The sequence below is a fragment of the Lissotriton vulgaris genome, chromosome 10, assembly GCF_964263255.1.
Source record: "Lissotriton vulgaris chromosome 10, aLisVul1.2, whole genome shotgun sequence".
Lineage (NCBI taxonomy): Eukaryota > Metazoa > Chordata > Amphibia > Caudata > Salamandridae > Lissotriton > Lissotriton vulgaris.
Window position 1 is genome coordinate 639,161,912 of NC_141698.1, and position 26,050 is coordinate 639,187,961.

Consider the following 26,050-nt stretch of genomic DNA (forward strand, 5'->3'; position numbering starts at 1 on the left):
CCGCCAGCTACGATCGACCAGCCTCGCCCTCGCTGCCGTTCCACGCATCCGCAGAGCCACCACCGGAGGAAGATCCTTCTCCTACCTGGCGGCCAAGACATGGAACTCCCTCCCCATCCACCTCCGGCTAACCCAGGACCATCTCTCCTTTAGGAAGCAACTCAAGACCTGGCTTTTCGAGCAGTGGCGGACCCCTCTCCCCCAGCGCCTTGAGACCCCTCCGGGTGTGTAGCGCGCTATACAAATGTTATGATTGATTGATTGATTGATTGTTTCACAATAGCAACAGTGATATGGAGGGTAACTCAATATTAGAACCTGAACAGATCTGGGTATTATGGTTATTCTAATTCATACAATCTTCTTTATACAGGGAGCATCTGTGCTGTGGCACTGATTAGCAGAGGCACGGCGCCCAGAGCATCTAAATCAAGCCAACATAACAGAGAGGAAGAGAAAAATGGAAGGGGACCCACGCCACTAGAAGCTGTTACACAGATCTAGGTATTGGTTATTCTAATTCATACAGTCATCTTTACAGGGAGCATTCACGCGGTGGCACTGATTAGCAGTGGCACGGCGCCCAAAGTATCTAAATCCAGCCAACATATTAGAGAGGAAGAGAGTAGAGGAAGGGGACCCACGCCAATGATGCCAGGTCTAACACGCGTCCGCTCCAGCTGAAATGTGGGGAGAACTAAACATTCCCTTGGGAGTTCTCATCACTAAGGCTGAAAAATCTGGACAGATCATCAGCATTGGCGTGTTCTTTACCAGGGCGGTGTTCCACCATGAAATCCATACCCTGTAGCGAAATGGACCACCTCAACAACTTGTGATTCTCACCCCTCATCTGCATCAACAATCTAAGGGCCGGTGATCTGTCTGAACCCAGATGTGAGTCCCAAACAGGTATGGTCTCAACTTCTTCAGTGCCCAGACCACAGCAAATGCCTCACGCTCAATGGCACTTTACCACTGTTCCCGGGGAAGTAACCTCGTGCTTAGGAAGGCTACCGGTTGGTCTAGTCCCTCCTCGTTGATCTGTGACAGAACAGCCCCTATACCATGCTCTGAGGTGTCTTTCTGGACAACAAATTTCTTGGAAAAGTCAGGCGCCTGAAGCATGGGTGCGGTGCACATGGCAGTCTTCAGGGCGTCAAAAGCTTTCTGACAGGTGTCAGTCCAGTTAACCTTCTTTGGCTGCTTCTTAGAAGTCAGCTCAGTCAAGGGTGCAACAATGTTGCCATATACCTTGACAAACCTCCTGTAATACCCCATGGGACCTAAGAAGGCCCTCGCCTGTGTCTGAGTCTTGGGGGGTTCCCATGCCAGGATAGTTTCAATTTTGGGCTGAAGGGGTGCCACCTGGCTGCTCCCCACCTGGTGCCCCAAATATACTACAGAACCCTGCTCAATCTGGTACTTACTGGCTTTGATTGTGAGGCCTGCCCTCCACAGTGCCATCAATACCTCCCAGAGGTGGCACAGGTGGTCCTCCCAAGAGTAGCTAAACACCGTAATATCATCCAGGTAGGCGGCACTGAAGTCTTCCAGCCCAACCAACACCCTATTGACTGACCAACCTCTGTAAGGTGTCAGGGGCATTCTTCATTCCAAAGGGCATCACCCGGAACTGGTAGTGTCTATCGGGGTGGAGAACACTGACCTCTCCTTTGCTTCCTCGGTCAAGGCGGTCTGCCAATACCCAGACGTCAAATCAAATGTGCTGAGGTATTTGGCAGCCCCCAACTGATCTACGTGCTCATCCGCTCTTGGGATGGGGTGCGTGCCAGTCTTCGTGACTGAATTGAGACCCCGATAGTCCTCGCAGAACCGAAGTTCTGGGGTGGCACCAGGTGCTACAGCCTTCGGAACCAGGACCCCTGGGCTGGACCACAGGCTGCTAGAGGACTCAATCACCCCAAGGGCAAACATTTTGATAACCTCATCCTTAATGTAGGTCCTTACCCGGTCAGTCACTCGGTAAGCCTTGTGCTTAACGGGAGGACTGTCCCCAGTGTCCATGTCATGGACACATCAATCAGTGACAGTACGCACCAGGGAGAACAGGTAACTGAATTGTCCCAAAAGTTGGCGACAATCACCCTCTTGCTCAGGAGTCAGGGTGGTGGAGAGGACCACACCCTCTACTGACCCATCTTGCTCCCCTGCAAACAGGAGGTCAGGAAGGGGCTCGCTCTCCTCCTCCATTCTAGCATCTGTGGCCAGGAGCATGCCCACTTCAGACATCTCAAAGTGGGGCTTCAGGCGGTTAACATGCAGGACCTGCAAGGGGTTCCTGGGAGATTGCAAGTCCACCATGTAGGTAACAGTACTCTTGCGCTCTACCACATCAAAGGGGCCGGTCCACCTATCCTTGAGCGCACAGGGCTCGACTGGGGCCTTGACCCAAACCTTTTGTTCAGGCTGAAACTCGATCAGAGTGGCATTCTGATCGTGCCAGCATTTCATCTCTTCCTGGCTGGCTTCCAGGTATGTCTCAGCAAGTTTCCTGAAATGCCGAGTCTGGTTTCTGAAGGCCAGCGTGTAACTAAACACATCCTGCTGAGGTTTCCTGGGAGATTGCTCCCAGCCTTCCTTGACCAGACTCAGAGGCCCTCTTATCGGGTGACCATAGAGCAGCTCAAAGGGACTGAAACCTAAGGACTTCTGTGGCACCTCACGGTAAGCAAACAAGAGGCATGGCAAGAGGACATCCCACTTATGCCTCATGGGCTTACCTAGGCCCATAATCATGCCCTTAAGCGTCTGGTTGAACCTCTCACCCAGCCCATTCCCCTGGGGGTGGTAAGGAGTGGTGAACTTATACGTTACCTCACACTCTTTCCACAGAGACTTCATGTACTTGGAGATGAAATTAGTTCCCCTATCGGACCACCTCTCTGGGAAATCCCACGCATAAGAAAATCCCCATCAGTTCCCGTCCCACCTCGGGGCCGTCATTCAATTGAGAGGGATAGCCTCAGGGTACCTGGTGGCATGGTCCACTAAGACCAGGATGAACCTGTTGCCCATGGCTGTCTTGGGATCCAGAGGCCCCACCATATCAATGCCCACTCTCTCGATGGGGTACTCAGAATGGGAAAGGGTTGTAGTGGGGCCTTAATCTTCCCCCCACTCTTCCCACCTGCCTGGCAAGTCTAGCACATCCTTCAGTGAGTATCTGAGCTCCTGTGCATCTGGGGCCAATAGAAGTGGGTGACCAGCCTCTCAAAGGTCTTGGTCAGACCCAGATGTCCGGCCAATGGCACATCATGAGTCAACCCCAGTAGGAAGGTCCTGAAGTGCTGGGGTACCACCAGCAAAAGGGCTGACTCAGGCTCAGCAACCTTAGGCTCGCTGTAAAGGAGGTCATTCTCCCAATAGATCTAATGTGAGCCTGTCTGATCAAATGCTGCCATGCGGCGGCCTGTCGCCGCACACCCTCAAGATCAGGGCAGGTACTCTGTTGCTCGCAAAATTCCTCCCTGGAGGGCCCCCGTTCTTGCTGCCAATGGGTCAGCTCTGGTAGGTCCCCCAGTTCAGCCACATGTTCCCCTGTAGGTTACAGGGCATCCCCCTCAGGGTCTGGTCCCTCTAGGACCGTGGGAACTGCGAGAGCCGGTTTCCCACACCCCCTGCCCCTTCTCTTTAAGGCAGGGGCCTGGACAAAAATTTCAGGCTCCAGGCCCTCCTGAACATCCTTCTGAGCTGTCTTGGACCGAGTGGTCACGCAAGCCCACACAGGCAGGCTCAACATTTCCAAATGCATTTTTTTTTCCACTGTGGCCTATGGGGAGTTCTTTAGAGCATTGCCCAACAGACAGTCTACAGGCATGGTGGGCCTAACAGCCACTTGAAGAGTTCCTGAGACTCCCCCCCCCCCACTCAAAGGGAACCTGAGCCACCTCACACTGGCTCTTTGAGTTGTCTGCTGATACTACGGGGCAGAATGCATGGGGAACAACCTATTCTTTGGACACCAACCTGGAGCTGGCAGCAGTCACACTAGCTCCGGTGTCCCTGAGAGCCTCCACCCTATGGGCATTGATGGCCACCCACTGCCGGTACTTCTTAGTGTTATTAGGCAGTGTGGGTTTAGGGACCTTTTAAAGTCTGCTAGCGAGATAAGGGTTAACTCAACCCGATCCCACCCACCTTGGACCTTCATCTCCTCCGCCCAGGGCTACACTGGCAATCTGTCAGGATGGTGCCCAGGGTGGTCACTGCTTGGTTCCATGGGAAATTACTCCAGGGCCCTCTCTGGAACTTCCTCTGTTTACCCTTGTCCCCCACTTCTCTGATGGGGACCCTGCCAACCTCTGGCAAAGTCCCCCACAAAACCTTTGCGGACCCAGGTGCCCACCCAGCGGTCCGCCTCCTCAACAAGCTTCCTAGGGTTAGTCAGCTTGCTATCAATCAGGTGCTGGTGTAGCTCTGGAAAACAGTTACTAGAAAAATGCTCCCACGCAAACAAATCATGCAACTGTTCAAAAGTTTCCACTTTGTTACCTTTTACCCAGTGATCTATTGCTCTGCAGAAATAAGACACTTATTCAACCCATGTAGTACCCTCTAACTTCTTATAGGTTCTAAACCTCTACCTGTACATTTCTGTGGTCAAACCATAACGGGTCATCAAAGCTTCCTTCATATGGGCATACATCATCCTGCTCTCCTCAGACTGGTCCAACAGGGTATCCCTACCATCACTCACAAAGCGTCCCCACAACCCCGCTCCCCAATCCTTCTCAGGGTCCCGGTGGAACACCATTGCTATTTCATATGCTGCAAACCATTGCCCAATATCCTCACTCTTGTGTAAATCCTTAATTACATCTTTAGGAATATAAATTCTACTTTCTTGAGTTACTAAAGGTATGCTGCCACCAGGGTGGAAGACAGAGACACTCCTCGCCCTGATCTCTATCTCCCTCAACATTCTCTCATGCTTCATTTTCATTTTCTCGAGTTCAATTGACAATTGATTCTTCTCAATGTCTAACTTCTTACTCTCATGGTCCTTCTGACCTTCCGATTTAATCATCTCCAAACTATGCCTCCTATCTCTCTCCCTGTCCTCCAGCTCTTCTGGGTTCAGGCTCCTTTGGGATACACTAGTACCTGGATTGGAGGGTGTTCAATCTCCCCCCCTCTACTGCATGATCCTGCTTCCCTCCCGCATTCTCTTCCTCATCTCCAGCTGACTCTCTAGCTTCCCACCAGGCCTTCAGTGCCTTCTGGTACTCCTCCTTCCAAGAAAGACCTATCACGGGAATGGCGAATTGCTTACAAAATGACTTCAGCTGACTGCCAGTATTGGTATCTAATCTTTCCTTCTCAAAGGTGAGATCCTCTGAAGCATTGGAGGTTGGCCTTCCCATATTAGCAGTACTCATTGGTCAACACTCACCAGTAGTGCCTACCAGTTATTTTATGTGGATCATAAATGCAAGTCCTGATGCTCACCGCTGACCGCCAATTTTAGAAATGGGGATCTCTAGTTGGCAATGGCTGGCGCCAATGTCCAAATAGGGACCCTTCTTCCTAAGTCAGGGCAAGTGGGCTACCCCTTTTGACAACCCCTGCTCAACCCTGTGGTAACGTAGCACGAGCAGTTAGGCATATCTCAGAGGCAGTGTGTGAAGTATTTATGACCATGTACAACAAGGCAGTAACAACACCACAAAAGGACACAACTAGGGTAGGTATAGAAAAATAATATCTTTGTTTAACTCGAAACTCTCAAAGTGTTCTTAACAAGCTACAATGCATGTAGACCAGTAGGGACTCAAAAAGGCAATAACGTATTCACCAGAACGTGACAATGACTGCGTTCCAGGCCGGGGCCTATGCGACCCGTTGAACACCGGATACCTGCTGTTGAAAAAGGACACAGCACGCAGCTTTTCGAAGAAGCGGAGACGATGACAGGCAGACTCACAGTGGCCAAAAGACTGAGCTGCGGAGGTCAGCAGCGTGCACCCACAATGATTCGGGGCACTCAGGGCAGGCGGGCTCACAGCGGCAGCAGCACGCGGCTGTGGTGGCCCGGGCTGGTGGTGGCGATGACTCTCGTCTTGCAACTCTGTGGTGGGCTCACAGCGACAGCAGCTCTCTATTAGCTGCAGCGGCCCATGAGACGATAGCGACAATCCTCGACAATGGTGAACAAGTTGCGGGCACCAGCGGCAGCAGCTCTCCGTTAGCTGCGGCGGCCCACAGGACAAATCCCAATGAGGCAAAGTTAGCAAAAATGTGGACACTCAGCTTCAGCAGCTCTCTCTTAGCTGCGGCGGCCAACAGGACGAAGGGTGATGCAAAGTTGGCCAAGGTGCGGGCACTCAGCGGTGGCAGCTCTCTCTTAGCTGCAGCGGTCCACACGGATTCAGCAAAGGGTCCGAAGGTTCACAGTCAGGTGAGATTTCAGCAGCGGCAGCTCTCTCTTTGCTGCAGCGGCCCACACAGGTTCAGCGGAAGTTTAGAAGAGTGGAGGGAACCACGACGCAGACCGAAAGTGCTGTTGCTAACATTACGGCGGACAGCAGTCTAGTTGTCAAGCTGGCTGCATAAATTGGGATGCTTGCCCTGATGCGCAGCGGGTGGGCCTAAGGCAAGCCGGTCAGCACCTGGACTGGGCCCAGGGCCACGAATCCTGGCTCAATTACCCCAGTAAGGCCCAACACAACGATAACTTACTCCAGTACCCAGCTAAAAAATATTCACCTTGCTACAAATATACCTACATGTCCTCGCCCCACACATGCACATTAGCAACTAATTCAACTTACAGCTTTCCAATTGCCCCTTCAAGCTGAACATCTACAATAAATCATGAGCCACCCTGACCCAACCTCTGTATACAAATCAGGAGGACATACATTTAGCGCTTATAAATTCCTGCTCACTCCCCAAACATAAATATGAAATAACAGACCAAAGTCTAGACATCTTATTTATAACAGAAACCTGGGGAGACCCTCCATCTGGCCCAGACTTCTGCACCGCAATCCAAGAAGGATACTGCGTATTCAGGCAGGACAGAATCATAAAAAAAGGTGGCGGACTTGCAATAATGCATCAAGATAAATATCTGGTCAGGACAGAGACAATCCCCACCACGACTTGCAAAGCTGTGAAGTTTACCATAAAGCTTAATCACCCTCAGTCCTTTAAAACATCCCTCATCTACCGTCCCCCAGGCCCTCGATTGAAATTCCTCTCTGCCCTGGGTAGCCTATTGGACCCTTTAGCAGGAGAAGCGGATTTCACCATTTTGGGCGATTTTAACTTCCATCTGGAAACCCTCGATGACAATGATACCTCTACCGTTGTCAGAGAACTGGAGGCTGTTGATCTCCGCCAGTTGGTAACCAGCCCCACTCATACAGCCGGTCATACGCTTGACGGGATTTTCACTAGCAACAGGCAATCATCATTAACAAAAACCATGCCCCTGACCTGGACTGACCACTAGGCAGTAATCTTCAATATTCAGGCAAATAAAATCCCCCCCACATACACCCATGCCACCCACTCAATTCAAAGTTTGGAGCCACATAGATCAGCAGCTCCTCAAAACACATATCTCATCCTCTAACTACGATCCCACACCAGACCCCATACTCGCCTCTTCCAACTACTCAGAATGGCTCAACAATGCCTTCGATGTCTTGGTACCACTGAAAAACCTTTAAAAAAAACAGAACCACCCCTCTGGCCCCCTGGTTCTCAGAGTCCCTCAGACTTGAAAAACAACCCTGCAGGAACCTTGAGAGATGCTGGCGTAGAGACTATAATATCACTGATAAAGTTCGCTATAAGGAAGCCATCTCTAAGTAGAAGCATCTCATCATTTCGGAGAAAAGCAAATACTACCTCAGTCAGATAGAATCGGCCCAAAACTCCACTAAACTACTCTTTCAGGTAGTCACTAAATTATCAGGATCCATAGCAAATCCTCCACCAGCCAAAGTCAGCAAAATATATGTCAACTTCACCACAAAACCTAAAACTTACTACTCGATGACCACCCCTGACAACAACGATAATTCTCCCTCTTTCTCGAACTTTAGTCAAGTCTCATTAAAACAGATCAATGACCTCATCTTAACCCTCAAGTCAGGTTCCCCAACCGACCCTTGCCCAGCCACTGTCTCAAAACTCATTCCCGACCTACTAGCCCCAAACCTAACAGGCATCTTCAATGCCATGTTCAACACCGGAATCTATCCTGCCACATGGAAAAAGGCGACAATCAAACCCCTGCTGATGAAGCAGCACCTTGACCCGCAAGACACAAAAATTACAGACCTATCACAAGCCTTCCTTTCCCAGCTAAAATTTTTGAGAAATTAATGAACACAGAACTAGCTCAACACATCGAAGAAAATAACCTCCTGGATGAGACACAATTCAGCTTTAGGAAAGGCCATGGCACAGAAACGGCCCTCATCAAAGCAGCAGACGAAGTCAGAACAATTCCAGACCAAGGTGGGGCCACAGTGTTAGTGCTTGTGGATTTATCAGTGGCCTTTGACATGGTCATTCACGCTACACTAATCGATCGTGTCTCAAACATGGGCATCAAACTAAAGGCCAAAGAACTACTAGCCTCGTTCTGTCCAACCCCACACAACTAGTGAGTCTCGGCGATTACAAGTCCTCTCCATTCACCCTCCAGTGTGGTGTGCCACAAGGATCATCCTTGAGTCCGACACTGTTTAACATCTATGTGTCAGACCTGGCCAAGCTCATTAAGGCCCACGGGATGGGACTTACATCATATGCTGATGACACACAGCTGCTGGTGCTCGCAATTAACAATGATGGAGAAGCAATTGCAGCCAGCTTCCAAGATGGAATGCTCGCCATCAGCTCCTGGATGGCTAACAACTGCTTAAAGTTAAACTCCAACAAAAAGGAGGTTCTGATATTTGGCAAATTATACCTGGTATGATCCCCTACCTGGTGGTCCACCAACCTGGGACCACCGCCCCCCCCCGCCCCCCAGTATCGAAAGTAAGAAACCTAGGGGTCATATTCAATGGCAAACTGGCCTTCGCATCACACGCCAATACCATTCTCTTGTCATCCTTCTACACTCTAAGAATGATTAAAAAACTCATACCCTTACTCCCATCAAGTGCAAGAAAAACCCCGGTCAGCACCCTAGTAATGTCTAAAATCGACTACTGCAACGGCCTGTTCATTAACACTCAGAAAAAGGTCACCGACAAACTGCAGATGCTGCAGAATTGCTGCAGCTAGATTAATAACGGGTACCCCCAAGTATCAATCAATCTCATTGGTGGTCCGAAAACTTCACTGGCTACCTATAAAAAAGCTGCATTAAATTCAAAGCCCTCTGTATTGCCTTCAAGGCCATTTACAATACCGGACTCAACTTCCTAAAGAAGACCTTCTGTGTTTACTCACCCAATAGAACCTTACGTTCCTCAACGGCCAACCTCTTGGCGGTCCCTCGCACAAAAAAGGTTTCCTGGGGTGACAAAAGATTCACTGTCGCCACAGCCAAATTTTGGCATCTCTCTCTTAGCTGCAGCGGCCCACACAGATTTAGAGAAAGTTTCAAAGGTTCAAATTCAGGCGGGCTCTCAGCGGTGGCAGCTCTCTCTTAGCTGCAGCGGCCTGCTCAGGTTCAACGATAGTTTCAAAGGTTCAGATTCAGGCGGGCTCTCAGCAGCGGCAGCTCTCTCTTAGCTGCAGCGGCCCGCACAGGTTCAGCGAAAGTTTCAAAGGTTCAGTCCGCAGTTCTCGCAGTAGAACTAGACGCTCCGGATTACTCAACGGAGGCCTCACCTGCAAGGAGAATTCGTCCCACAGGAATTCCGACGGCTGACGGGGTGAAGCCTAATGTCCCTGAGACTTCTGCAGGAGGTGCTCTCGATTCAGGCCCTCGGGTAGTTTCTTCGGGAAGCTTGGTGAAAGTTTAAAAGTCCTTTCCTCTGTTCACTCGGACAGAGTTTCATCTTGACATCCAGAAGGGACACACTTGGACAAAGTTCCAGCACAGCGTTTTATACCTAAAAAGTCTATGGGCTAGATGTAGGTAATTTAAAGTTACAGATTCGAAAATACCGAATTTTACCGATTCGATATTTTCGAATCGGTAAATGCTATGTAGGAAAAAAATCGGTAAAAAATACCAAATCGTTAATATTCAGTATTTACCGAATCGGTATTTACCGATTCGGTAATTGCCATTCCTATGGGCCTGGTGGCCCATAGGAATGAATGTCAATTACCGAATTGGTAAATACTGATTCAGTAAAATTGAGAAAGAGTCAAGGGTGGCAGGGTGTCACTTTGACACCCTGTTGCACCACTGAATAGTGCTGGTGTGCACATCTGGTGAAGAATTGGCTTGGTAGTTTAGTCTGCCCTGTTCCCATGATGCACTGGGCCAGGGACAGACTGATTTGCATATAGCCAGGTTCTGAGCTGGGATGGTGCAGTGAGATAAATAACGGTGATGGATCTAGCCCTGATCTTTGGACTGGGTAAGAGTGGTCTGCTTAATTCAGACACTCTGTTCATCACCACCCCCTTTTCTGAATCGTTTTTGGCCACTATAGGTGTGGCAGGGTATACTCAGACATGAGTCCCTTTCTCAATGCACCATCAGGATTCAAGCAAGCCGGGCCGAAGAAGGCTGAAATGCCAGAAACCGGTCCCCGGTAGCTTGTCTCCTTTCTGGTGAAGAATTGGCTTGGTAGTTTAGTCTGCCCTGTTCCCATGATGCACTGGGCCAGGGACAGACTGATTTGCATATAGCCAGGTTCTGAGCTGGGAAGGTGCAGTGAGATAAATAACGGTGATGGATCAAGCCCTGATCTTTGGACTGGGTAAGAGTGGTCTGCTTAATTCAGACACTCTGTTCATCACCACCCCCTTTTCTGAATCGTGCACATGTGGCACACATACATGCCCTAAGGGCATGTATGTCTGTCACATGGCACAGGTGTAAATGCACAGATTTGCATTTACAGAGGTATTCGTTATTTACCACCAACTAATAGTTGGTGGTAAATAACGAATCCTTAAAGCACAGAAGCACTCTTTAAAGTGCTTCCTACATGTCATTTACCGATTCGATAAATACTGAATCGGTAAATGATGATTCGGTAAATACCGAATCGGTAAATACCGATTCCTTATTTACCGAATCGGTACATTTGCCACCTACATCACAAAAGGCTATTACCGGTTGGTAACGGCCGATTTCGTCCGTTACCGACCGGTAATAGCCTTTCTAAATCTTGCCCTTTGTTCTCTAAGGCCACAAATCACTGACTCTAGTCAGAACCAGTTTGGTGGGGTTGGGGAGCACTTGGTTTACGAGGTGACATCCTGCCCTTTCCGAATGAGGGGGTCTGCTATCAGACACCCAGTGGGAGGTGGAGCCATCATTCACCTTGCCAGGCACAGCCCTGCCCGGATCAAAGAGTCACCCCTCCCCAGACCCTGAATACCGATCTCTCTTTCCAGCCAGGTCTGACCCAGCTGGCCCTGCTGCTCCAAAACTAGACGGTCAATACACATACTCGCAAAGCCTACAGTAATTCTTAGGCAAGAAACTACTGCATTTTCAGAAGAGGCATTTCCCAGCATGGGATATATATATATACGGTCCTTACTAAAAAGTGTCTCTCAATGTCCTGCGCACAAACATATCAAACTCGAAGTTCCTATCAGGTTCCTGGGGTCAGATAGGATGATAAAAGGTAATTCTCAACCAGCCCCTCTGGCCTATGAGAACGGATCATTTCACAATAGCAACAGTGAAATGGAGGGTAACTCACTATTAGAACCTGTTACACAGATCTAGGCATTATGGTTATTCTAATTCATACAGTCATCTTTATACAGGGAGCATTCGTGCTGTGGCACTGATTAGCAGTGGCACGGCGCCCAGAGCATCTAAATCTAGTCAACATAATAGAGAGTAAGAGAAAAGAGGAAGGGGGAAGGGGGAGCCACGCCAATGATGCCAGGTCTAACACCCCTATTCTTGTTAAATCCTCTGTTCCACTTCCTGAGAGCCATTGCTACCTCTCTGGAAGGGCAGAAGGTTGTCTCAAGGACAACAACTTGCATGCAACCATAGACAGCTACTAGAAACTTTGGGCAACAAAGTGGAAACTATCTAAAGTTGCACTTTGAGAACTAGGGGCTTTAAATTCAACTTGAGGAACAAGTCGGGTGCAGGGAACGATTATTTTATTACTTTGAAGTACAAATATAGTAGTCCCACTTGGAAGTTAGTACTACTGAGGGGTCTGCATGTAACTCCATACTTTCCAATAGGCCTACTAGCCTTTCCACAGTATAATGACAATGCAGGATGTTTACTGCAGGATATTTAAAAACACATGTCCTTCTTTTTAATATACAGCACTCTGCCTTAGGGCTCATTAGGCTCGCCAAAGGGATGATTTACATATATTTAAAAAGTATGTTTGGGTTTACCATAAGTTAAATTGGCAAAGCACAGTTAGCAGTTTAACCAGTGCTCTGCCAGTGTGCACTGGCTTACTGGGAGACATGCTTTACTTTGTCAAATTTTGTAGTCCACAAGGGAAACTTAACTTACAGGCCCTGGGTACCCCTGGCACCATATACTGGGGACTAGTATGCCAATCAGAAGTGAACTTACTACTCGATGACCACCCCTGACAACAACGATAATTCTCCCTCTTTCTCGAACTTTAGTCAAGTCTCATTAAAACAGATCAATGACCTCATCTTAACCCTCAAGTCAGGTTCCCCAACCGACCCTTGCCCAGCCACTGTCTCAAAACTCATTCCCGACCTACTAGCCCCAAACCTAACAGGCATCTTCAATGCCATGTTCAACACCGGAATCTATCCTGCCACATGGAAAAAGGCGACAATCAAACCCCTGCTGATGAAGCAGCACCTTGACCCGCAAGACACAAAAATTACAGACCTATCACAAGCCTTCCTTTCCCAGCTAAAATTTTTGAGAAATTAATGAACACAGAACTAGCTCAACACATCGAAGAAAATAACCTCCTGGATGAGACACAATTCAGCTTTAGGAAAGGCCATGGCACAGAAACGGCCCTCATCAAAGCAGCAGACGAAGTCAGAACAATTCCAGACCAAGGTGGGGCCACAGTGTTAGTGCTTGTGGATTTATCAGTGGCCTTTGACATGGTCATTCACGCTACACTAATCGATCGTGTCTCAAACATGGGCATCAAACTAAAGGCCAAAGAACTACTAGCCTCGTTCTGTCCAACCCCACACAACTAGTGAGTCTCGGCGATTACAAGTCCTCTCCATTCACCCTCCAGTGTGGTGTGCCACAAGGATCATCCTTGAGTCCGACACTGTTTAACATCTATGTGTCAGACCTGGCCAAGCTCATTAAGGCCCACGGGATGGGACTTTCATCATATGCTGATGACACACAGCTGCTGGTGCTCGCAATTAACAATGATGGAGAAGCAATTGCAGCCAGCTTCCAAGATGGAATGCTCGCCATCAGCTCCTGGATGGCTAACAACTGCTTAAAGTTAAACTCCAACAAAAAGGAGGTTCTGATATTTGGCAAATTATACCTGGTATGATCCCCTACCTGGTGGTCCACCAACCTGGGACCACCGCCCCCCCCCCCCCGCCCCCCAGTATCGAAAGTAAGAAACCTAGGGGTCATATTCAATGGCAAACTGGCCTTCGCATCACACGCCAATACCATTCTCTTGTCATCCTTCTACACTCTAAGAATGATTAAAAAACTCATACCCTTACTCCCATCAAGTGCAAGAAAAACCCTGGTCAGCACCCTAGTAATGTCTAAAATCGACTACTGCAACGGCCTGTTCATTAACACTCAGAAAAAGGTCACCAACAAACTGCAGATGGTGCAGAATTGCTGCAGCTAGATTAATAACGGGTACCCCCAAGTATCAATCAATCTCATTGGTGGTCCGAAAACTTCACTGGCTACCTATAAAAAAGCTGCATTAAATTCAAAGCCCTCTGTATTGCCTTCAAGGCCATTTACAATACCGGACTCAACTTCCTAAAGAAGACCTTCTGTGTTTACTCACCCAATAGAACCTTACGTTCCTCAACGGCCAACCTCTTGGCGGTCCCTCGCACAAAAAAGGTTTCCTGGGGTGACAAAAGATTCACTGTCGCCACAGCCAAATTTTGGCATCTCTCTCTTAGCTGCAGCGGCCCACACAGATTTAGAGAAAGTTTCAAAGGTTCAAATTCAGGCGGGCTCTCAGCTGTGGCAGCTCTCTCTTAGCTGCAGCGGCCTGCTCAGGTTCAACGATAGTTTCAAAGGTTCAGATTCAGGCGGGCTCTCAGCAGCGGCAGCTCTCTCTTAGCTGCAGCGGCCCGCACAGGTTCAGCGAAAGTTTCAAAGGTTCAGTCCGCAGTTCTCGCAGTAGAACTAGACGCTCCGGATTACTCAACGGAGGCCTCACCTGCAAGGAGAATTCGTCCCACAGGAATTCCGACGGCTGACGGGGTGAAGCCTAATGTCCCTGAGACTTCTGCAGGAGGTGCTCTCGATTCAGGCCCTCGGGTAGTTTCTTCGGGAAGCTTGGTGAAAGTTTAAAAGTCCTTTCCTCTGTTCACTCGGACAGAGTTTCATCTTGACATCCAGAAGGGACACACTTGGACAAAGTTCCAGCACAGCGTTTTATACCTAAAAAGTCTATGGGCTAGATGTAGGTAATTTAAAGTTACAGATTCGAAAATACCGAATTTTACCGATTCGATATTTTCGAATCGGTAAATGCTATGTAGGAAAAAAATCGGTAAAAAATACCAAATCGTTAATATTCAGTATTTACCGAATCGGTATTTACCGATTCGGTAATTGCCATTCCTATGGGCCTGGTGGCCCATAGGAATGAATGTCAATTACCGAATTGGTAAATACTGATTCAGTAAAATTGAGAAAGAGTCAAGGGTGGCAGGGTGTCACTTTGACACCCTGTTGCACCACTGAATAGTGCTGGTGTGCACATCTGGTGAAGAATTGGCTTGGTAGTTTAGTCTGCCCTGTTCCCATGATGCACTGGGCCAGGGACAGACTGATTTGCATATAGCCAGGTTCTGAGCTGGGATGGTGCAGTGAGATAAATAACGGTGATGGATCTAGCCCTGATCTTTGGACTGGGTAAGAGTGGTCTGCTTAATTCAGACACTCTGTTCATCACCACCCCCTTTTCTGAATCGTTTTTGGCCACTATAGGTGTGGCAGGGTATACTCAGACATGAGTCCCTTTCTCAATGCACCATCAGGATTCAAGCAAGCCGGGCCGAAGAAGGCTGAAATGCCAGAAACCGGTCCCCGGTAGCTTGTCTCCTTTCTGGTGAAGAATTGGCTTGGTAGTTTAGTCTGCCCTGTTCCCATGATGCACTGGGCCAGGGACAGACTGATTTGCATATAGCCAGGTTCTGAGCTGGGAAGGTGCAGTGAGATAAATAACGGTGATGGATCAAGCCCTGATCTTTGGACTGGGTAAGAGTGGTCTGCTTAATTCAGACACTCTGTTCATCACCACCCCCTTTTCTGAATCGTGCACATGTGGCACACATACATGCCCTAAGGGCATGTATGTCTGTCACATGGCACAGGTGTAAATGCACAGATTTGCATTTACAGAGGTATTCGTTATTTACCACCAACTAATAGTTGGTGGTAAATAACGAATCCTTAAAGCACAGAAGCACTCTTTAAAGTGCTTCCTACATGTCATTTACCGATTCGATAAATACTGAATCGGTAAATGATGATTCGGTAATACCGAATCGGTAAATACCGATTCCTTATTTACCGAATCGGTACATTTGCCACCTACATCACAAAAGGCTATTACCGGTTGGTAACGGCCGATTTCGTCCGTTACCGACCGGTAATAGCCTTTCTAAATCTTGCCCTTTGTTCTCTAAGGCCACAAATCACTGACTCTAGTCAGAACCAGTTTGGTGGGGTTGGGGAGCACTTGGTTTACGAGGTGACATCCTGCCCTTTCCGAATGAGGGGGTCTGCTATCAGACACCCAGTGGGAGGTGGAGCCATCATTCACCTTGCCAGGCACAGCCCTGCCCGGATCAAAGAGTCACCCCTCCCCAGACCCTGAATACCGATCTCTCTTTCCAGCCAGGTCTGACCCAGCTGGCCCTGCTGCTCCAAAACTAGACGGTCAATACACATACTCGTAAAGCCTACAGTAATTCTTAGGCAAGAAACTACTGCATTTTCAGAAGAGGCATTTCCCAGCATGGGATATATATATATACGGTCCTTACTAAAAAGTGTCTCTCAATGTCCTGTGCACAAACATATCAAACTCGAAGTTCCTATCAGGTTCCTGGGGTCAGATAGGATGATAGAAGGTAATTCTCAACCAGCCCCTCTGGCCTATGAGAACGGATCATTTCACAATAGCAACAGTGAAATGGAGGGTAACTCACTATTAGAACCTGTTACACAGATCTAGGCATTATGGTTATTCTAATTCATACAGTCATCTTTATACAGGGAGCATTCGGGCTGTGGCACTGATTAGCAGTGGCACGGCGCCCAGAGCATCTAAATCTAGTCAACATAATAGAGAGTAAGAGAAAAGAGGAAGGGGGAAGGGGGAGCCACGCCAATGATGCCAGGTCTAACACCCCTATTCTTGTTAAATCCTCTGTTCCACTTCCTGAGAGCCATTGCTACCTCTCTGGAAGGGCAGAAGGTTGTCTCAAGGACAACAACTTGCATGCAACCATAGACAGCTACTAGAAACTTTGGGCAACAAAGTGGAAACTATCTAAAGTTGCACTTTGAGAACTAGGGGCTTTAAATTCAACTTGAGGAACAAGTCGGGTGCAGGGAACGATTATTTTATTACTTTGAAGTACAAATATAGTAGTCCCACTTGGAAGTTAGTACTACTGAGGGGTCTGCATGTAACTCCATACTTTCCAATAGGCCTACTAGCCTTTCCACAGTATAATGACAATGCAGGATGTTTACTGCAGGATATTTAAAAACACATGTCCTTCTTTTTAATATACAGCACTCTGCCTTAGGGCTCATTAGGCTCGCCAAAGGGATGATTTACATATATTTAAAAAGTATGTTTGGGTTTACCATAAGTTAAATTGGCAAAGCACAGTTAGCAGTTTAACCAGTGCTCTGCCAGTGTGCACTGGCTTACTGGGAGACATGCTTTACTTTGTCAAATTTTGTAGTCCACAAGGGAAACTTAACTTACAGGCCCTGGGTACCCCTGGCACCATATACTGGGGACTAGTATGCCAATCAGAAGTGAACCAATTGGGGCACACCAATTAAATATATACTTTTAACGGTAAGAGCACAGGCACTGCGGCCTGGCCAGCAGGACCCAGTGCATTACAGAGCCATTACACCAGTCCCTGAGAGTAAAAAGTAGAGGCAAAAAGGGAGAGTGAACCTGCAGAAAGCCCGATCCTCCTGACATACATCAAAGACAATCAAATTTACTATTCCCACTCCAACCTGAGGAACAATAGAGAAAGTGTTGGACTTTGGAGGGATCAGCTTTACTATTGACACTCCACATTGAACAATGGCAGTGAAAGTGTTGGACTTTGGAGCGATCAAATTTACTATTCTGACTGAAACTGCACCCATAGCAGGTAAAGTGTTAGACTTTCACATGGGTCTGATTTACTATTCCCACTCCAAACAGAGCAACTGTAGGGAAAGTGTTGCACTTTGGACGGGTGCACATTCACTATTGCCTCTCCAACGTAAGCACCAGCAGAGAAAGTGTTCGATTTTGTAGGCGTCAGAATTACTCTTCCCACTCCAAACTAAGCAGCAGTATGAAAAGGGTTGGACTTTGAGGAAGTCCGATTTCCAGATGGAAAGTGTTGAACATTGAAGGGATGATACTATTTCTAATCCAACCTGACCAGAAGAACTAATTTAGGACATTTACTATTCCCAATCCTAACTAAGAGGCAAAAAAACTACAAATACATAAAATTCAACTAGTTAATTATGAGAAAAATACTAATAAAAAGTTTAAAATCACAACGTAAAAATTAACATAAAATATACTGACTGATTTTCTTTCACATTGTTACACTTTTAATTTGAACACACTTTATAGTGTCTACAAATGCTGAAACCCATCAAGTCGCTCTACCTGGTACATCTGGTTTCAGCTCCAATCATTTCTTTGACAGATTTTGCTTTTCTGTATGTCACTGCTAGGTAAGGTGACCAACACTGGTTTAGGATAGTATTATAATAGTATGTCATCTACATCGATTGCACATTTTGTATATGTCTTTGTGGGGAGGTTTATCACGTAGTCTGAAGAAGGCTGTGAAGCCAAAACATGTCATGAGAGTTAAATAAACTGGGTGACAGTCTTTCTCAGAGTGCCAGCATGTTCCTTGGATGAAGGAGTTTTGGGAAATGTGGAAACATATATTGGTAGGTTCTAGTTACTTTAGGGCATGAGTTGTTACTTGAGAAAGCCAATTTGATATGCTACAAATCAGTGGACTTGGGAGTTGGTGATTGTATTGTATAGTAGAATTTACATAGTCTTTACTACCACCTATGTTGGGACGCCAAAGTGCTTAATATTCATCATATATTGTTTAATGGAAATCTAACCACAGGCAGAAGATTCAATGATATTACATTCAATTAGGAAATGTTGGCCTTCATTGCTCCTATTTAATCGTTGTATTTTATTGAGTTCCCCGTTTATTTTGATCAAATATTCTGCAATGGGGAAATATATGCGCATGCCACCATCAACCAATGGAAAAGGCTTGAAAAATGAGTAAAACACTTGGCTTAGAAAACATCAATATTAAAACAAGTTGAAAGAACAAGGTCCAATTTCAAAACTATGTTGGGTGACTGTTTAGGATCCATAGCATCCATTAGACCTGTGCACCCCAAGTTATAAACAATGAAGAGACACACAAAACACCCACTCAGTTCAGTTCAGCTTAATTTATTATGATAAAGAACTCCTACTGAGGTCCACATAACATTAAACAGTAATAACAACATAAAACATAGTACAAATTAAAATCAATAATTGAAAAGTATAAAACCTCCAGTCTGTTACTGTAGCAGGGATGGGGTGGGGAGCCGTACAAACTGGTGGACACCTGTCCCTGATTCCCCTCATTTCCTACAGACTAACGCCTCGAGGGTAGAGTGGGACAGCCTTTCGGAGCAGGAAGGGGAAAAGGACCTCGGCGCCTTTAACTGGAACTTGGACGATCAGGACGCGACTCCACCCCCCTCTGAAGTCAGAGAGCACGGACTGGACAAAGAGCAGGAAATCCTGTATGGAGGGTGTGTCATCACCCCGGAGGTTGGAAGCGGAGAAGCAGAGCCGGAGAGGAAGCGTGGAGCTACCGAAGAAGACGAGGGAGACGAGAGCGGAGGCGAGCCAGGAGGCCAACGACCCCGTGTTCTGCCGTGCCACACTCCCGAGGGAGGAGTGTGGCTTGCTCAGGTACGGCGGCGTTGGGCAGCGTAGGTGGGGAAGAAGAACCCCCCAGTGTAGATTCTGTAAATACCCCTGTGAGTGCCCTTCCCGTGTATAACCCTACACCCGTCCTCCCTCCCTAACCGTCCCATTTTCCTCACAAGCCTACCCCCCCCCCCCGGATTTCACGAGCACAGTCAGTCTTGTAGCATACACGGGTGTCCCCTCACAAACACTTGGTCCCCTGGAGAGTACGCCGTATCAGAACCTTAACCTAACGGCTCCCTCTGTTGGTCTCCTTTTTCCTCGGTATTCCTGAGACGGAGGAGTGAAGCTGACGTCGCAGACGCCTGTCAGGACAACCAACGGCCCCAGACCTCGCCACCACGAACAACCTGGAGTTCGCAAGGGAAAGACTGACCTTTAGGACCAAGCGCACTATAAAAATAAAGCCCAGTTTGAAGAGACACACTGGTTTACAGCCTCTTTCTGTACCCGAGCCTTCTACTACAACCCCTCCCACGTCCACATTGGTGTCAGAAGTGGGATCCGCCCCTTCCCTGCAGGACCCAAGGATGGAACAGGTGATCCAGCAGTTAATTGAGGGGCAACAGAAGCTGGAATGGGCCATCAGTCAGCAGATGTCAGCCGCCGATGCGGACCGGGACATGTTCAAAACAACTATCGCTGCCCAGATGGATGGCCTACAGAAAGTGGTACAGAACCCAGGGGCCCCTATACCTATGGAGAGAAGACACTTTGGGCCTAATCCCTCTGGAGTACAGTTACAAAAATACGTACCGGGGGTGGACCCCGACGCCTTCCTAGTGAACTTTGAGAGACCGGCCAGAGCTTGTGGGTGGCCAGAGGAGAAGTGGCCTTTCTTTCTAGCCCCCCTTCTATCTGGAGAAGCCCAGGCGGCCTACCAGGTAGCCAACCATGCAGGAGTGACCCCCTACCTGACGATCAAAGCAGTGATTCTAGACCACTTGGGGCTGGATACGGAAGCATATTGACTCTGGTTCAGGAAGGAAAAAGGAGTTAATGGGGAGCACCCTAAGACACTCTACCTTAGACTTAAAATGGCCGCAGACAAATGGTTGAGACCTGAGAGCCGTAGCAAGGAAGAAATAATGTCCAGTATATATCTGGAACAATTTATGGAGGCTCTACCCTATGGGACTCAACGTTGGTTGAGACAACATTCCGGGCTAACACCAGAACAGGCCATCGAGATGGCTTCCAATTATAACAGAGCGATGCCCCATACGTTCCCTTGGGACACTGACAAGGGCACCAAAACCAATCCTGGAACCATGAAGCAAGACAAAAAGAGCAGCAAACCAACCACGGAAACTGTGAGGACCCAGCCAATGAGATATGAGATTCCCACCAACAAGGGTCCACAGTGCTTCGAGTGTGGAGAGTGGGGCCACATAGCTAGAATGTGTCCCAGAAAACAGACAACGGAAGAACCTATGGAGGTCGGCTATATACCGAGAGCCGTGATGTACACAGCAGAGATGGGGCCGTCCTTTTACGTAAGGATCTATGTGAACAGCAAATGTGTAAAAGCCCTTTTAGACTCTGGATGTAGGTAATCCGTGATTCAATCAAAACTAGTCCTACCCTCCCAGTTAGGGCCCAATGCTCTGGTATATATCCGCTGTGTACACGGGGATGTGAAACACTATCCAGTAGCCCATGTCACCCTCCGACCGATAGGTAGAGAACCTTGTGAGGTAAAAGTGGGAGTAGTGGACTCCCTACCAGAGGACCTAATAGTGGGAATAGAAAACCCTGACTTTCTCGCACTCTTCAGGAGAGAGTTGAAGGGACAACCCCGGGGAGCGTATCTAACATCAGAGCCATGGGAGTTGGATAAGGGGTTCAAGTTTGCACAGGCCAATGACCCAACCCTTATGAACGCCTGGGAGGCAGCCCACAAAGAACAAACGACACCAACCCAAGGGTATCTCAGGTTCAAGATCATGAATGACCTGTTATATAGGGAAGGAAAAGCAGGTGAACCCCTTCAGCTAGTTGTCCCAAAAGACTTCAGGGAACAGATTTTGTTCTATGCCCATACACACTTGACAGCAGGACATAGCGGTGCCGAGAAGACACTACAAAGTATAGTGCGGTTGTTCTTCTGGCCTGGTATTTATAAGACAGCTGAGGCTTATTGTAGACAGTGTGAGGTCTGCCAAAAAAAGAATATGAGCAGGCCACAGGGCGGTGCCCCTCCAACCTTTACCAATCATAGGCAACCCCTTTGAGAGGGTAGGTATGGACCTTATAGGCCCCCTTCCCCGTACCACAAGGGGACACACGTATGCCTTAGTTATAGTGGACTATAACACTAGATTCCCTGAAGCTTTTGCCCTTAATGCCCCAACTACAAAAAACGTGGCAGAAAAACTGATTGAGTTATTCTCAAGGGTGGGATTCCCCAGGGAGATCCTCACGGACCAGGGGACTCCCTTTGTTTCCAAAATGATGACTGAAGTATGTAAAATGCTAGATCTGCGACACATTCGTACCTCGGCCTATCACCCACAAACGGATGGTCTGGTCGAGAGATACAATCGTACGTTGAAAACCACCCTCAAGAAGATGTTAACTGCAGAAAACAAGGACTGGGATAAGTTGTTGCCCTTGGCCCTTTATGTTCTGCGGGCGCAAGTACAGAGCAGTTTAGGGTACTCGCCTTTTGAACTTCTTTATGGGCGACAGCCCCGATCTCTTTTGGAAATCACCAGGGAAGCCTGGGAAAGAGAAGAAGCGGCAGATCAAAGATCCCTGTTGGAATATACTAAACAATTAAAATCTAGATTTGGCAAACTAAGAGATCTAGCCTATTCCAACTTGGAAAAAACCCAGGTCAAGCAGAAACAATACTACGATAAGGGGAAGAAATGGAGGATACTGAACAAAGGTGACTGGGCCTTGGTGCTTCTACCATCGTCCACCCAAAAGTTTAGGAGTGAATGGAAGGGACCTTATCAGGTCACAGAGACCATAGGCAAAACAACATACCGAGTACAGGTCACTCCCCTTCGTCAACAGACCTTCCACATCAATCTGTTAAAGAAGTGGATCGGTCCCCCTCCTAAATCAAACCAGCTGGTATTACTGGGACAAGATGAAAGTTCGACTTTGGGACAACTACCCATTAACCCAGAACTAACAAAGAACGAACGAGATGAGCTTGTACAAAGGTTACAACGATTCTCCTCCATGTTCTCAGACATTCCTGGTTGTACACACCTCGCAGAACACTGCATAGAGACAGAAGAAGGTAAAGTGGTCAAGCAAAGAGCGTATCGTATTCCAGCAGCCAGAAGAGCCGATGTAAAAAGAGAAGTAAGGGACATGCTGCAGCTCGGCGTCATACGACCGTCGAGAAGTAACTGGTCTTCGCCCATAGTGATGGTCCCGAAACCGGACGGGTCCACCCGTTTCTGTATGGACTTCCGGGCTTTAAACGCTATCTCCTCCTTCGACGCCTTCCCTATACCCAGAGTGGACGAGCTGATTGAAAGGATAGGAGAAGCCAGGTACATCACAACCCTTGACTTGACCAAGGGATACTGGCAGGTGCCTCTACGGGAAAGCGACCGGCATAAAACAGCCTTTGCCACAGACGATGGCTTATTCACGTTCAACGTATTGCCATTCGGGCTCCACGGAGCCCCGGCAACGTTCCAGCGATTGATGAATACAGTTTTAGCCCCCCACACCGGGTATAGTTCTGTATATCTCGATGACATTGTCATCTTCAGTCTCACATGGGAGGAACACTTAGAGCACATAGACCTAATCCTCACAGCTTTACAAAAGGCCGGACTTCATGTCAACTCAAAAAAATCAAGAGCCGCTTTTACCAGAGTAAGATACCTGGGGTTCATGTTGGGGGAGGGGGTTATCGCACCCCAAGAGGAGAAAATAAGCGCCATAACAAAATCACCATTTCCCTCTACCATCAGAGAACTATGTGCCTTCTTGGGACTTATAGGCTAGTATAGGAGGTTCATTAGGGATTTCGCGAACATCGCCTCACCCTTGACAGACCTCCTCAAAAAGAATATGAAATTCAACCGAGGAAAGCCCCCACCTGAAGAAGCCCGACTGGCGTTTGAAACTCTAAAAAGTGCCATCACATCTAGTCCAGTATTAATGCCCCCAAATTATGTGAAACCATTCATTCTGGCAACAGACGCCTCAGATACAGGGGTGGGGGCGGTACTATCACAGGAGGGTGAGGACGGGTTAGAACACCCTATCCTCTATATAAGTCGGAAACTCCATCCAAGGGAACGCAAATACCCGACAGTAGAAAAAGAGTGCCTTGCGATACGATGGGCAGTGGACAAGCTAAGGTACTATCTGGAGGGGAGACCCTTCACACTGCATTCAGATCATGCACCCCTGCAATGGATGCAGAGGAATATGTCCCAGAACTCCAGAGTCCTGAGATGGTTTCTGTATCTCCAGCCCTTTTCCTTTAGGATAGTGCACAAAAAAGGGATAGACAATAGCAATGCAGACTATCTATCAAGGGTGCCTATTCTCCCCGATCTGGAGAATCCAGGGAGGGTGGTGTGTAGCAGGGACGGGGTGGGGAGCCGTACGAACTGGTGGACACCTGTCCCTAATTCCCCTAATTTCCTACAGACTAACGCCTCGAGGGCAGAGTGGGACAGCCTTTCGGAGCAGGAAGGGGAAAAGGACCTCGGCGCCTTTAACTGGAACTTGGACGATCAGGACGCGACTCCACCCCCCTCTGACGTCAGAGACCACAGACTGGACAAAGAGCAGGAAATCCTGTATGGGAGGGTGTGTCATCACCCCGGAGGTTGGAAGCGGAGAAGCAGAGCCGGAGAGGAAGCGTGGAGCTACCGAAGAAGACGAGGGAGACGAGAGCGGAGGCGAGCCAGGAGGCCAACGACCCCGTGTTCCGCCGTGCCACACTCCCGAGGGAGGAGTGTGGCTTGCTCAGGTACGGCGGCGTTGGGCAGCGTGTGTGGGGAGGAAGAACGCCCCAGTGTAGATTCTGTAAATACCCCTGTAAGGGCCCTTCCCATGTATAACCCTACACCCGTCCTCCCTCCCTAACCGTCCCATTTTCCTCACAAGCCTACCCCCCCGTATTTCACGAGCACAGTCAGTCTTGTAGCATACACGGATGTCCCCTCACAAACACTTGGTCCCCTGGAGAGTACGCCGTATCAGAACCATAACCTAACGGCTCCCTCTGTTGGTCTCCTTTTTCCTGGGTATTCCTGAGACGGAGGAGTGAAGCTGACGTCGCAGACGCCTGTCAGGACAACCAACGGCCCCAAGACCTCGCCACCACGAACAACCTGGAGTTTGCAAGGGAAAGACTGACCTTTAGAACCAAGCACACTATAAAAATAAAGCCCAGTTTGAAGAGACACACTGGTTTACAGCCTCTTTCTGTACCCGAGCCTTCTACTACAACCCCTCCCACGTCCACAGTTACATATATCATTTAGGAGCAACATTCAATAACCCCTTAAGTGCAGCTGACGGCCAACGGTCGTCAGCAGCGCTACCTCCCCAGTGCTGCACACGACCATTGGACGTCCATTCAGCACTGGTTCCAATGGACAGCGCAGCACTGGGGAGGGATGTTTACATGCAGCTAAGGTGTTAACTTTTATAATCAACATTAATTATGGACAACCTCCTATAAAGAGCCTTAGCTCTAATAGATGATCAGGAAAACTTTACAACATCCACAAATCGTATCCCAGGGCCCTATTAGATATTCATAAAGGATATAAAAAATTGGAAAATGTTATCACATATCATTTCATTCATGGGAAAGAATACAAATTTATGAGCCTCCAAGGCGGTATGTATGTTATATAACAGAGGCTTTAAAATATAACAGCAAACCTTCTGTAACCCGGAACACACAAATAATACGTGATTAAGATGCTGAATATATATCTGCCACAACTCTCATTTTCAATCTTTTTTAGGGATTTTGTCCCAAATTCTGGTAATCACACATAAAGGGAGCAAATCCAGTCTCAGCAATAGGATCAGCCTTCTGATCCCATTTTTTTTTTTAAAGACCTTTATTGTTCAATAGAAAAAAAGAAACACATTTGCATATGGCACATAGCCTGCGATCCGCAGGGGCCGGCATCCAAAAAAAGAATATACAAAAGAAACACTGGTAAGTTAACACAGCCAATTAGCCGGCAACCCTGGGGTCCGGCGGCGCAGTTCAGGAAAAACACGGAAACATCATTTAGTACACTGCGCAAAAACAATCGGGTCTGTAGATTTTGATTTATTTTCCTCTGTTTAAACACATTGTTGCATTTCTGGCATCTGCACCATATGAGCTGTAGTCTAAGTCCACAATGCAATCAAAAGGTGGCAACAACTACCAGGTAATGTGTGGACTCGGAATAGAGGCACCGAAGATCTTGTGCTTGCGATGCCACCATGCTGTGAACAGGTGTACAGTGGTATAGCTCACTAATGTAAAGTAT